Source organism: Oryctolagus cuniculus, chromosome Y (assembly GCF_051225735.1).
Source record: "Oryctolagus cuniculus isolate XC-2025 breed Fujian yellow rabbit chromosome Y, ASM5122573v1, whole genome shotgun sequence".
Taxonomy (NCBI): Eukaryota; Metazoa; Chordata; class Mammalia; order Lagomorpha; family Leporidae; genus Oryctolagus; species Oryctolagus cuniculus.
In genome coordinates this window covers 16,647,394-16,663,068 of record NC_142889.1, presented here as the reverse complement: position 1 = coordinate 16,663,068, position 15,675 = coordinate 16,647,394, and the positions used below count along the sequence as shown (strand labels likewise).

Below are 15,675 nucleotides of genomic sequence, written 5' to 3'. Positions count from 1 at the left end.
AAAAAACAGAAAGAAGAGGCATTTTTAAATCTACATGTAGAGCTGCCTCCTCCTGCAGCTGCCACCTCTGCCAGGCTGAGGAGCCAGGAGTCCACAGCGCTGGCTCCAGTCTGCAGGCTGGGGACTTAGTGCCATGGCAGCGGCAGTAGCTGCAGTGCAACCAGCTTCCACCCCCAGGAGCGCCAGGTGCGGCCAGCCCACCCCAAGGCCAGAGCTGGGCAGGTGGATGCGGCTGGAAGATGGTGCTCTCAGGCCCACTCAGCATCAGGTGGTGGTGCCGGTGGGTGCTGTCCTGGATCCCAGCAGAGTTCATCAGCTTCCTGTTGGGCTGGTCATATTATGCCTTCGCCATCCAGCTCTGACTAATTTCCATGGAAAACATTGGTGAACAAGTTGTGTACTTGATATCTTATCACCTACTTTTCATGATGTTTGGTCCTACTGGAAAACTATCTTTACATTACCAATGGATCCTTCAAAAGAATGTCATCTCTTTTATGCAGAGAAAGAATTGTTGGAGAGAGAGCCAAGAGGACAACCCCAGCAGGAAATTCTTAGGTGAGCAGCCAGGGATCTTCCCATTTATACCAGGGCCATGACTGGAGCCATCCGCTACTGTGACAGATGCCAACTTATAAAACCAGATCACTGCCATCCCTGTTCCATCTGCAATAAATGTATTTTGAAGATGGATCATCATTGCCCATGGGTGAACAATTGTGTGGGAATTTCAGATTATAAATTCTTCCTTCTTTTCATGGCTTGTTCTCTGATGTACTGTATTTTAATGGCTGCTACAGACTTACAGTATTTTGTCAAATTTTGGATAAGTGGTCTACCAAATACTCAAGCCAAGTTCCATATGAGGTTTCAATTCTTTGCTGCAGCTAGTTTTCTGTCAGCTCATCTTCTCTGTTTGGCTATCACTGTTGGCTAGTCAGCAAAAACAAATTTACATTAGAGGCATCCAGGAGTCCAGTATTTCTTTTTTAATTTTTTTTTTATTTTAACTTTTATTTAATGAATATAAATTTCCAAAGTACAGCTTATGGATTACAATGGCTTCCCCACATAACTTCCCTCCCACCCACAACCCTCCCCTTTCCCACTCCTTCTCCCATTCACATCAAGATTCATTTTTGATTCTCTTTATATACAGAAGATCAGTTTAGCATACATTAAGTAAAGATTTCAACAGTTTACTCCCACACAGAAACATAAAGTGAAAAATACTGTTTGAGTACTAGTTATAGCATTAAATCTCAATGTACAGCACACTAAGGACAGAGATCCTACATGAGGAGTAAGTGCACAGTGAGGACTCCAGTATTTCAACATGGAACTGATAAAAATGGATTCAAGTCAGGTCTCAGTAAAAAATAATGAGATAAATTTTTGGTGATGAGAAGTACTGGTTGGTAACCATTTTCTCAAGTCTGAGTGCTGACTTGTTAACCAGGATCCTGAACAACCATCTACCCTGCAGGGCTGAATTCAACAGCTAAAAATCCTGAAAACCATCAGTTTCCTGCAAAGCCATAGAGAGAATCCCAGAGCCACCTTCTTATTGACTCTCAGTCTTGGACAGAAAACAACATAAACCTTGGAAGAGGCAAAGCTGGTATGAACAATCCTGCATTAACCATGGAGAATGAGACTTAATCCTCAAGCAAAGTAAATTCATGCTTTATTAAAGTATCGATGCTGTACATGGATGAAAGGCTCCCATATGAAGGCACCATTTGGATATGCAGAATATGAGTTGATTGCAAGTTGTTACTTAAAACATAACACACTTTTGATCCAATATACAGAATGTTATAAGTAACAAAGATTCTTATTACATATTAAAATTTTTATGGTTTATGAATCAAAGAAGAAATATCTTCCATCAAAAACTTGGCCTAAATTCATGGGCCAGTTTTCACCTAAATAATCTGGGTAGCACAGTTTATTACTTAAAAACTTCATTGATTATCTGATTTTTTTTATTTCAAAAATTGAGACTTAAGATATTGTTTCAGAATTAAAGGATTTTATGTCACATTATAAGGTGCTTGATTTGTAAAATGTTAGTTACTATTAAGAAGGTAGAGGAAATAAACCAGACTTCTTTTACTTTTTACTTCTGATAGGAAATGAGCCTGAGACTTAGTGACCCGTCATAACTATGACTTCATTACAAAGTCCAAATGGCCTGTACTTGAAGATCACCATCCATTTTTATCAGACTTTAATCTACTTCTAGACTTTGCTCCCCATTAGAAAACAAGTATGAACGTTGAAGCTGGAGCTTTCTGATCAAATGGCTAGAACACATTTCTGAGAATGAATCCAATGTTCTTAGAAAATAATTCTAAATCAGAAACACCTTTCTTCTTTTCTGATTTTTGTAATTGTAGGAAAATCTGTAACATTATTGACTTCTGATATATTTTTGTGGGCTTAGGTTTTTACAAACATCTTTTTTGGTCATTTCTCCTACTGAACTTAGTAAAAGTATTGAACTTCTGTTAAGAATTCCTTTTGGGTCAATGGATTTGCCCTCCAGTAATATCTCTATTATTTGTCCTGTTAATCCTCCAGCGGTATCTATATTATTTTTGTCTTCTCATCAAAATTATGACAGTAAAACTATATGTTTCCTGAAGTACCTATCAAGATTAAATTATGCAAATCATTAAGCAAAAATCATATTGTTTTGGAAATTTAGTTCAGTATGAATTAAATGGCATGCTGCTTGAAAATTTAGTTTAAGATAAAAAGATGTTTCTGTTGATGCTAAGGTGTTTGGCTTCATTAAATATACTAAGAAGCTCTTGTGCTTTGTATGCACTATTTACAAAAAGAGCATTATTTTTTATTTGAATGAACTATAAGTTTTGTAAATGTTAACAATTAGGATAAGCTGTATACTTTTTTTAGTATTGACTGAGAATTTAAAGCAGATTATCTTTTAAAACCACATAGTTAAGTAACTGGTATGTAATCAAAGAGAAAATGATAATAAACTTTTCAAAATGTTTGTTAGAAAAATATTCAATACAGATAAACTAAAATACCAGAGGACAATGGAATAAAAGCTCTTTGCTATTACTTATCCTTGCTAAAAATACAAAAAGTTTTATATTAAATGTGTTTATGGAATGAGCTACATAGGCCAAGTCCATTTTATAGGAATGCAGTAATGCAATTCTTTGAACAATATAGCAGCAGTCTTTTTCAGACTTTTTTTTAAGCTGAAGAATTTGACAATCTGCTTCAAAAAATCTGGGAAGACATGATATATTCTGGCTTTTACCTTAAAGTTTTTTCAGGATAATTCATAACTACTGTTAGAAGTCTTAAGGGCAAGAGCAGCATTTGATGTATTCAGAATCATATGTAGCCAGATATTTTTTCAAAGCACAGGACTAGTATAGTGATATCCCGGACTGGATTCTGTTAGGTGTTCCCTCTTGCAAAGTGGAAGCCAGGGGAAAAAGAGGAATTTGTACCCTTTACCCTGCCATAGTACTGGTAACTTCCCCCTCTGAGTCTTTTATGTATTCACTTAAACACCTAAGTGAATATACCTAAAAATTGCATTTGGAAAAGTAAAAAAAAATAAAATAAAAATTTTTCAAAAAAAAAGAAATCTACATGTATAGATTTAACTGTACATTCAAAGATTTCTTGTCATTATTCCTTCAATAATACAATAATTATTTTCATAGCATTTACATTTTAGTAAGTACTTAAGTAAATCCAGATGATTTAAGGTGTGCCAGAAGATGTGACTATGTTATGTATAAATACTATGCCATTTTATATAAGAGATTTAGGAATCCATGGATTTGGATATCTGTGAGTGGCATTGGAGCCAATCCTCCATGAATTCTGAAGGCCAGCAAATATTCCACTTCTCTAACTTTCACTTTAGTTTTTTCTAAGCTGTTATTAATTTCATTCACTGACTTCTTATTTTAGTTTTTCTATTTTTGTGTTAAAGTATTTCTATGTGATTTTTATACTAATTTTTATTTCTCTGTGAAAACTGTCTTATCATGAATCTTGAATATGTGTCAGTTATCTCTATTCTAGTCTGGATAACTCCAATATCTAGATCTCCAGTCATTCTGTTCATATATCTTTCTTCCCAGCATGTCTATTAAATTTAAGTTGTATGTTAGATACTCTGTATGAAAACAATGAGACATAATTTGAGGTTCTGAATGATCCTATCTTTATTAAGAGAAATTTTTCTTTTATTTTTTGCAAGCAACCAACCAGTGTAGTGACAGTTCATTTCAAAACAATCAATTGTTTACCTGCTACTGAAAATATAGTAAAGATGATTTTGAAGATATCAAGAGGGACAGCATTGTGGCTTAGCAGGAAAAGCTGTTGCTTTGTAGTCTCACTAGTTTGAGCCCTGACTGCTTCTCTCTTGATTCAGCTCTCTGATATTGCACCTGGGATAGCAGCAGAAGATGGCCAAAGTCCTTGGGCCCTTGCATCCACATGGAAGACTCAGATGAATCTCCTGGCTTCAGAGTGACCCAGGCCTAGTCATTGCAATCATTTGAGTAGTGAACCAGTGGGTGAAAGATCTCTCATTCTCTCTCTCCTTTTCTCTGTCTGTAACTCTACCTTTCAAATAAATAAAATAAATCTTTAAAAAAAGAAATGTAATATTCTCAGTGACATTATCTGGTTTGAAATAACAGTGTCTTTTTTACTCTCTCCCAATTTTTGGCATAAGTAATACAAATTGTATAATTTAATAAAATTAATAAATGAATTAATGAATCAGAGAGACAGGTCTTCCTTTCCCATGGTTCACCCTCCAATGGCTGCTGCATCCAGCGCACTGCAGGCAGCACACAAGCTGCTCTGATGGCAGGAGCCAGGTACTTATCCTGGTCTCCCATGGGGTGCAGGGCCCAAGGACTTGGGCCATCCTCCACTGCACTCCCAGCAGAGAGCTGGCCTGGAAGAGGGGCAAGGGGGACAGAATCCGGTGCCCTGACCGGGACTAGAACCCGGTGTGCCGGCGCCGCAAGGTGGAGGATTAGCCTAGTGAGCCGCGGTGCGGGCCTTTTTAATCTTAATATTTGGCTTTGCTTGCCTTCTTTAATTCCTTCCACCTGGCCCTCCTCCATCACTTTCCTTTTCCCCTCCCCTGATTCTCCCCTCCCTCTCCTTTTTCCCTTCTCCCCTCTTCCCCTGCACTTCTCTCTCCCTCTCCTTCCTTCTTCCTCTGTAGTACTTTTAAAATTTCTTGTGAATGAGCACAAAAATTTATACGTATTTATGGAATATCATGTTATGACTTGATATTTGTATACATTTATAATTTAATGTATAATCAGGGCTAATATATCTGCCTCCTCAAACATCATTTCTTTATGGATAAAATACTGAAAAGCCCTTCACCCAGTTTATTTTAGAATAATGTATAATACATTCTCATTATCTATAGTCAATCAACTGTACAATAGAACACCAGAAATTCTTTTTCCTATCTAGCTATGGCTTAGTATCTGTTCATCATTTTTTCTCCATCCTACACTTCCCCCCTACTCTCCCCAGACTCTAGTAACCATCATTATATACCTAATTTACATTAGATAAACTGTTTAGATTCCACATGAGTGAAATCGCACAATGCTTGTCTTTCTGCACTTGGCTTAAAATTTCACTTAAAAATAATAAGTGAAATAATCCACACCCAAAATGACAGATATCATATATTTCCCCTGATCAGTGCTAAACTAATAGTGTATCTAAAATATAACATGTTATAGTGAAATGGACATTTTGAGATTTGATGATTGTTTACAGCCTTGTCTCTTCTGCTGAGGGACAGCATCTTTTTTCTTCATACCATTTGTTGAACTCCTTCACTTAATGTAGGGTTAACTTTATGATCATTAAGTAAATGGAAAATATACCTTAGTAAAAATTGAGAGTGGGAATGGGAGAGTGAAGCGGAAGAATGGTTGGAGCATGGGCAGGAAGGAGGGTAGGGTGGGTGTATTACTATGTTATTAAAATTTTATATATAAAATACATGAAACTTCTATAACAAATGAAATTTTAAGAAATGAAGCAACAATTTATAAAAATAAAAAGATAAATTTTAAAAATGGGAGAAAATATTTATATTCAATATATATGAAAATGTGTTAATAACTAATACATATGAGAAACTCAGTTTAATAGCAAACAAACAGATAATACAATTTATAAATGAACAACACATTTAAACATACATCTCTCAAAGGAAGTGTAGAAATGAATAACAGGTTAATGAACATAAGTAATCACCAGGAAAATGCAAATGAAAGCTACAATAAGTTATTATTTAATTCTAAATATATTGCCTGTTACCTAAAAGGCAAAGACAATGGATGGCAATGCAATTAAGTATATCCCCCAAAAGCATTAATATTCCCAATAAACTGAAAGAACTACTGTATGTTCCAGCAGTGCCACTATTGGAGATGGAGATATAGATAGATAGATCTAAAAAGATAGATAGATAGATAGATAGATAGATAGATAGATAGATAGATAGATAGATAGATATCCCCAATGGAAATGAAATAAGTCTTTATTTTTTAAATTGTGCTTGTTATACAAATCTCATGTATTTCCTATATACAGATTTAGGAACATAGTGATACTTCCCCCCACCCTATTTCCCGCCCATACCCAAGACCTTCCTCCTCCTCCTTCTCACACTCCCACTCCTAATTTTTACCAAGATCTATGTTCAATTTACTTAAAAATCATATAGTTAACCCTACACTAAACAAAAGAATTCAACAAATAGTATGAAGAGGAAAAACAAAAAACACCATTCCTTAATGGAAGAGACAGAGGCTGTAAAATCATCAAATCTCAAAATGTCTATTTCACTACATCGCATTTAAGGTATTCTATTAGTTACCTCAGATCAAGGAAAACATATGATATCTGTCCTTTAAGGACTGGCGTATTTCACTTAGTAAAACGGTTTCTGATAGTGCCCATCTTGTTGCAAAAGACAGGATACTGCATAGTGTATATATAGCATAGTTTCTTTTTCTAATTAAAAACTGATGGACATCTGAGTTGATTGCTGGTCTAAGCTATTGTAAATTGTGCTGCAATGCACATAGGGGCACAGATAACTCCTTCATATGCTGATTTCTTGTAGTTTGGGTAAATTCTCATGAGGAAGATGGCTGGATCATATGGTAGGTCTATATTTGGATTTCTGAGGTATCTCCATACTGTCTTTCACAGTGGCTAGAGCAGTTCACATACCATAAGAGTGGAATAGAGTACCTTTTCCCCACATCCTCACTAGCATTTGTTGTTTGTTGATATCTGCATGAGAGCCATTTTAACTGGAGTAAGAAACCTCATTGTGACTTTGATTTGCATTTGTCTGATGGCTAGTGATACAAAGCTTTGTTTCAAGGATTTTCTGGCCATTTGAATTTCCTCTTTAGAGCCGGCGCCATGGCTCAATAGGCTAATCCTCCACCTTGCGGCGCCGGCACACCGGGTTCTAGTCCCGGTTGGGGCGCCGGATTCTGTCCCGGTTGCCCCTCTTCCAGGCCAGCTCTCTGCTATGGCCAGGGAGTGCAGTGGAGGATGGCCCAGGTGCTTGGGCCCTGCACCCCATGGGAGACCAGGAAAAGCACCTGGATCCTGGCTCCTGCCATCGGATCAGCGCGGTGCGCCGGCTGCAGCGGCGGCCATTGGAGGGTGAACCAACGGCAAAGGAAGACCTTTCTCTCTGTCTCTCTCTCTCACTGTCCACTCTGCCTGTCAAAAATAAAAATAAAAAAAAAATAAAATAAAATAAAAAATAAAATAAAATGAATTTCCTCTTTAAAATGTCTGTACTAGTCCTTTTCCAATTTTTAACTGGATTGTTTGTTTTGTTGTTGAATTTCTTAAGTACTTCATAGATTCTGAATGTTCACCCTTTATCAGTTGCATGTTTTGCCAACATTTTTTCATATGCAGTAGGTTGTCTCTTCACTTTGCTGATTATTCCTTTTATAATACGGATGCTTCTCAGATTGATGTAATCCCATTTGTCAATTATGGCTTTGATTGCCTGTGTTTCTGAGGTCTTTTCCAAGAAGTCTTTTCCTATGCCAATGCGTTGCAGAGTTTCCCCAATAGTCTCTAATAATTTGATTGCATCAGTTTGTAGATTGAATTATGTGATCCATTTTAAGCTCAGTTTTATGTAAGGTGTAAAGTAGGGGTCTAGCTTCATATTTCTGCATGCAAAGAACCAGTTCTCCCAGCACCATTGATTGAAATGACTGTCCTTGTTCCAGGGATTGATTCAGCTCCTACATCAAAGATAAGTTGATTGTAGATGCATGGATGTTTTCTTTAGTTCCTATTCTGTTCCATTGGTATCATATGTTTTTATGCCAGTACCAGGCTGCTTTGATTATTGTTGCCCAGTAGTATGTCTTGATGGCTCTGATTTTTTGTTGTGTAAGATTGCTTTAGCTATTTGGGGTCTCATGTGTTTCCACAAGAGTTTCATCATTTTTGCAAGATCAGTGAAGAATGTCATTGGTATTTTGATTGGCATTGTATTGAATCTGTAAATTGCTTTTGGTACTACCTTTCCAATTTGTATACCTTTGATTTCATTTTCTTGCTTAATGAACTGGCTAAAAATTCCAGGACTATATTAAATATTAGTGGTGAGAGTGGCCATCCTTGTCTGGTCCTGGATCTTAGGGAGAATGCTTCTCACTTTTGTCCACTCAAGAAGATGCTTGCCATGAGTCTGTCATAAATTGTCTTGTTTGAGGAATTTTCCTCCTATACCCAGTTTAATTAATGATGTCATCATGAAAGGATATTCTATTTTGTCAAATGCTTTCTCTACTTCTATTGAGATAACCATATGGGTTTTGTTCTTCCACTTGTTAATATGATGTATTACTGTTTGATTTGCAAATGTAGAACCATCCCTATATACCAGGGTAAATCCCATTTGGTTCTGGTTAATTTTTTTTTTTTTCTGACGTTGTTGTTGGATTTGGTTAGCTAATATTCTGTTGAGGATTTTTTCATCTATTTTCATCGTGAATATTGGTCTATAGTTCTCTTTCTCTGTTACATCTTTTTTCTGGTTTAGGAATTAAGGTGATGCAGGATTCACAGAAGGAGTTTAGGAGTATTCCTTGCCTTCAATTCTTTTTGAATAGCTTGAGCAGAATTATAATTAGTTCTTTAAATGTTTGGTAGAATTTAGCAGTGAGGCTGTCCTGTCCTAGACTTTTCTTTGTTTAGAAGGTTTTTCTTACTGGCTTAATTTCCATCTTGGTTATTGGTCTCTCTAGGTTTTTTATGTCTTATGTCTTCCTGACTCAATTTTTGTGGACTGCATGTCTCTAGGAATCCATCCATTTCTTCTAGTTTCCCCAATATGTTGGCATACAGCTCTTTGTAGTAATTCATGATAATCCTTTTTTATTTCTGTGGTATCTGTTGTTACATTTACTTTTTCATTTGTGATTTTATTGAATTGGGTCTTCTCCCTCATTTTTTGTTATTTGTGTCAATGGTGTATCACTTTTCTTTATTTTTTCAAAAAACCAGTTTTTCATTTCAGTGATCTTTTTTTTTATTTTGAGGGAGGATTTCCATTTTGTTTAATCATTCTATAATCATAATAATTATTTTTTCTATTAATTTTTGTTTGCTTATTGTTTTTCTAGACCCTTGAGATGAAATGATACCTCACTTATTTGGTACATTTCCAATTTCTTCATGTAGGCACTGATTGCTATAAACGTCCTCATTAACAGTGCTGTTGAGTATTCCTTAAGTTTTGATATGATGCACTGTTGTCTTCATTTGTTCCCAGAAAATTTTGATTTATTTTTTAATTCCTTGTATGATCCACTGCTAATTCAGGAGCATATTGTTCAGTCTCCATATTTTTGCAAGTGATCTAGAGATTCCTGAGTTACTGATTTCTAGTTTCATTGTATGGTGGTCACAGAAGATGCATGATATGATTTTGCATATTTTGAATTTGCTGAGACTTGTTTCATGGCGTAACCTATGTTCTTTCTTAAAGAAAGTTCCATACATTAGTGAGAAGAATGTGTATTCTGCAACTATGTGGTGAAACGTTATGTAGATATCAGTTAGGTCCATTTTGTCCATAGTGTCAATTAGCTCTGTTATTTCTTTGTTGATATCCTGTCTAGTTTGATCTTTGGATGAAATTTGGGTGTTGAAGTTCCCCATTACTACTCTACTGGAGTCGATGTCTCCCTTTAGATACATTAACATATTTTTAAATAGCCAGGAGCCATGTAGTTGGGTGCATATACAATACTAGTCACATCAACTGACAGTGGAGGCAAATGGTACAAAAAGCTTGTATTGTGCATCAGACCACAACCCAGGCCTTTCATATCCTGTCAAGATTGTGAATCTATGCCGGCATCGTGGCTCACTAGGCTAATCCTCTGCCTTGCAACACCAGCATACCAGGTTCTAGTCCTGGTCAGGGTGCCGGATTCTGTCCCAGTTGCCCCTCTTCCAGGCCAGCTCTCTTCTGTGGCCAGGGAGTGCAGTGGAGGATGGCCCAAGTCATTGGGCCCTGTACCCCATGGGAGACCAGGAAAAGCACCTGACTCCTGCCATCAGATCAGCATGGTGCGCCAGCTGCAGCGTGCCAGCCGCGGCGGCCATTGCAGGGTGACCCAATGTTAAAGGAAGACCTGTCTCTCTGTCTTTCTCTCTCAATGTCCACTCTGCCTGTCAAAAAAAAGATTGTTGTGAATCTGGCCTGTGGTCTTATGTAGAGCAGTTTCAGCTCTTGGATATCTGGTAGTGCACCTGATACAAAGAATACTAATGAAGGTTGGTATGAGTTCACTTGACTGCTTGCTGTGATGGTTATAGCTGCTCATGGTGCAAGATTGGAGTTTTGGGATTCTTGCTATCCTTGTCCACCATGCCAGACACAGCTTCTCTCTGGTCTCTTTATGTTTCTATGGGCTTTTAGATAAGAGACAGAGGTGATTTGCTGATGATAAATTTGTGTGCTGGATGATGAGTGTGCACAGTCCTTTTTCTTGGATGCAGATGTCAAATATCCTGCCAGCACATATGAGATCCACCCAGGATTGCAATCTGCTTACAACTACAGTGTTGTAAATTCCCTGAAAAATCCCTACCCAACAAGTGAAGTTTGTGGATGTGTGGACAAGAGCAAGTGGGTGATGATGGCTGGCGTCTATACTGTGAGGTCAGTAAAGTGGTCAAATTTACATGAGGAATGACAAGGCTGCTGAGGTAGCATTTAGGAATCTAGGGAGAGAGCATTAGTGAGCAGGGCACAATGAGATCCATTAGAGAACCTAAGTATAGTATAGGTGTATGCAGACAAAGTGAAAGATTGGAAAAAATATTCCATGCCAACAGAAATCAAAAAAGAGCTGGCATAGCCATCTTAATATCAGACAAAATAAACTTTAACACAAAAACTGTTAAGAGAGACAAAGAGGGGCACTATATAATGATTAAGGGATCAATTCAACAGGAAGATGTAACTATTATAAATGTATATGCAGCTAATTACAGGGCACAAAGCTATTTAAAAGGTATGTTAAGGGTGTTAAAAGGAGACTTAGACTCCAATACAATAGTATTGGAAGACTTCAATACTCCAATTTCAGCAATGGAAAGATCAACCAGACAGAAAATCAACAAAGGAAACAACAGATTTAATCAACACTAGACCAAATGGACTTAACTGATATCTACAGGACTTTTCACCCTACAGTTGCTGAATATACATTCTTTTCAGCAGTGCTTGGAACTTCCTCTAGGATTAACCACATACTAGGCCATAAAGCAAGTCTTGGCAAATTCAAAACAATCAAAATCATACCATGCATCTTCTCAGACCACAATGGAATGAATCTGGAAATCAGCAACTCAGGAATCTCTAGAGCATATGCAAACATGTGGAGACTGAACAATATGCTCCTGAATGAAGAGGGGGTCACTGAAGAAATCAAAAGAGAAATCAAAACTTTCTAGAAGCAAATGAAGATAACTACACAACATATCAAAACTTATGGGATACAGCAAAAGCAGTGGGGGGCACTGTAATCCATAAACTGTACTTTGGAAATTGATATTTACTAAATAAAAGTTTAAAAAAGATAAATGCTTATAGCAATAGGTGCCTACATCAAGAAATTGGAAAGGCAGCAAATAAATGAGCTACCAGTCAATAACAGGGATCTAGAAACTCTACACAAACCAAACCCAAACTTAATAGGAGAAAAGAAATAATTAAAATTAGAGAACAAACCAACAAAATTTAATCCAAAAAATAACAAAGAGCAGCAAAACAAAGCGCTGGTTTTTTGAAAAAATAAGCAAAATTGACACAATACTGGACCAACTAACCAAAAACAGGAGAGAGAATCTGGCATCCCAAACAGGACTAGAACCCCAGTGTGCCAGTGCTGCAGGCGGAAGATTAGCCTATTGAGCCATGGCGCCGGCCCTAATGTGGTCTTACCAATTACTCTTATCCTTTTACTGTCCAGTGTCTACAGGATTTGTTGTCTCTTAAAACACCAGAGACAAAAAAACGATCTCTATGCTTCAAGTTCACCAGTAACTTCTCATTTTTATTTATTCACTTGAAAAAATAAATAAAAACTAAAACATATACAGTATATAGTCACATATTACATACAATGAGTATTTCAAAATATTTGAGGTGAATGAAATTCAAAGACAAGTTCATTTTTGTGCAAGAAAATTTGTAATCCATATAAAGGATCTTTAAAAACACATTGAAAATTTGTATTATCCCTATCTATAAATCTATTTTAAGTTTTTCTTAATCTAAATCATTTAATTCCACCTTATGTGAACTTCTTTGCAGTATCATTATACATATCATTTTGAAATATGTATGTATTGTGTAATGGCTTAATAAAGTGAATTATCATACATATAAACTTGCACATTTTTCAGAGGTAGAACATTTTCAATCTGTTTTCTCAGGAATTTTGGAGAATAAATTACTTTGCATTGACTATAATCACCATAATTCACTTTTTTCTTCATCTTCCAGTTCAATACTTCCATATTTTTCTTTCCCTCATAAAGATCATTAAATATGTTTTTGCTTCAGCTTAAAGCAATCATTCTAGCTTCCTTACTGAAAGTTACTCTCTATCATTATGTTTTTTAAAATATTTATTTATTGATTTGAAAGTCAGGATTACACAAAGAGAGAAGGAGAGGCAGAAATAGAGAAAGAGGTCTTCCATGTGCTGGTTCACTCCCCAGATGGCCACAATGGCCATTGCTGCACAGATCAAAGCCAGGTACCAGGAGCTTCTTCCAGGTTTCCCATGTAGGTGAAGGGGCCCAAAGACTTGGGCCATCTTCCATTGATTTTTCAGGCCATAGCAGAGAGCTGGATCAGAAGTGGAATAGCTGGGACTTGAACTGATGCCCATGTGGGATGCCGGCACTGCCTGCAGTGGCCGTACCTGTTACGTCATAGCGCTGGCCCCTGTCATTATGTTTTAAACTCAAATAATTGCCCATAGTTGAGTTTTTCAAAGTGTTATAGCTAAAGTAATCTTTGCCCCCTGCATTAGGACCTATCCATTATTTTATTTTTTCTCCAGAGCACTTTAAAAACAACTATTTTTACCTATATAATATGTAAAACCATCTTCATATATGCTCTGTGAGGGTAGAGTTTTGCCATTCAGGACACTCCAGTAAATAGAAAAATCAGGTATATGAATCTCATTAGCATCAATACAATTTGGCAATTAACTAATATCCTCATAAAGAAAAAAATAAAAACTGATGATCAGAACAGATCAGATGATTCAGATATTGTCAATAGTAAATAATGGAATGTCTACCTAAGATGTCTGGGAAATTTTAGTTGCTTCACTAAATGAAATCAGGAGATACATGGCTCTATGAGGATGTGATAGGTTTTGAGGGCTCAGCTCTTTTCCAGACATGGAAATAGTAGTTGATGTGCTGAGATTACTAGGCACACAAGAGTAAAGAAAAAAAGTGCAATGATTCTGTTACCAATCAGAACATATGGGCTGCAGACATTGAGACACATTTAGCCTGTGATGGCTGCAGTACCATGGGGGTCAAAACACTGGGAGACAGATAGGGCCTGAATATACAGGGTTTGGCAACACAAGAGGGAATAAGAGAATGCAGATAAATCAATGCCTAGAGATAATGTACAGCTTTAAATTATGATGTTAAAACACTGAAAATCAAAGATTACATCTTCTTTGTCAAGAATCAAAAATATTGAAAGAATATTTAATAAAAGCAAGAGAAAAAGATAATGACAGATATCTATGAAATACCATATAAAGTACCACAAATAAACAAGGATATAATGTTTTTTTAAGAAAAATGTTAGCAATGTTAACAAACCATTAGAAAAAGCATTTAAGGAAACAAATGGAACAGTAACACAAACAAATGTCTTCATACGTTAAACAAGATCATTATTTTCTAGAGATAGTAATCATTTCCTAAGATATAAGGAGAAAGCTGTGAAAACCTTAGAGGTAAAAATATGACTACAGACTTCAAAATTCATTGTATTTTGAAAATCAGTTTCCAAAACAAAATACAAATTAGAAAAACTCATATAAACCAAGTAAGTTGAATCACATTTAAAAAATTCCAACAAACCAATAATGAAAAAAGTCTCACAAATCTAAATTTCAGATACAGATTTAAAGAATACCCCAGACTTTCTTTTTTTTTAACTTTTATTTAATGAATATAAATTTCCAAAGTACAGCTTATGGATTACAATGGCTTCCCCCCAATAACGTCCTTCCCACCCACAACCCTCCCCTTTCCCACTCCCTCTCCCCTTCCATTCACATCAAGATTCATTTTTGATTCTCTTTATATACAGAAGATCAGTTTAGCATACATTAAGTAAAGATTTCAACAGTTTGCTCCCACACAGAAACATAAAGTGAAAAATACTGTTTGAGAGGAAGTTGCAAATCTACATTTCCCATACATACTCAAAATGGAAATAAGCAGATAAAAAACTTTTTTTAAAATTTTTTTTGGAAAACCAACATTACTAAAGATGATGCAAATGGACCAGAACTTACTTTGTTTAAAGTACCCCTTCAATAAACACAGCTACAAGTATCTTAAGCAAAATATCAATATAATAAATGAACTCACTTCATAAAAACATAACATATCCATAGCAAGCAAGAAGTAATGAAAAATGCAATAGTAGTTACGATTTCCAGACCAGGCATCCAGGAAGCAAACAGTAAAGGGAAATCACACAAGCATGTAGATTACGTGTTGAAAAGCATTGGATAAAGTTCAGCATCTAGTACAAAATAAAACTGCTAGGAGAACAAGAGAAAAGTCAGTGATCTCCTTATATGATCAAGAGCACAAGGAACCTATAAAAAACTACACAGCTAATACAGGATCATTGAAAGTATTTTCCGTGGAAGTAAACTTAGACAATGCCTGCACTTTCCCTCTCCAACTTTCTACTGCAAGAGTGGTCAGGGAAGTAAGCAGCAAAAAACAAATTGTAAAGCTCAATTCCTATGTAATACAACGTGAATATTT

General features: G+C 36.2%; 1 pseudogene; it reads left to right on the top strand.

The window, feature by feature from the left end:
• The first annotated feature begins 239 nt into the window (after window positions 1-239).
• On the top strand, window positions 240-1,802 carry LOC149119294 (palmitoyltransferase ZDHHC2-like; annotated as a pseudogene).
• The last annotated feature ends 13,873 nt before the right edge of the window (window positions 1,803-15,675 follow it).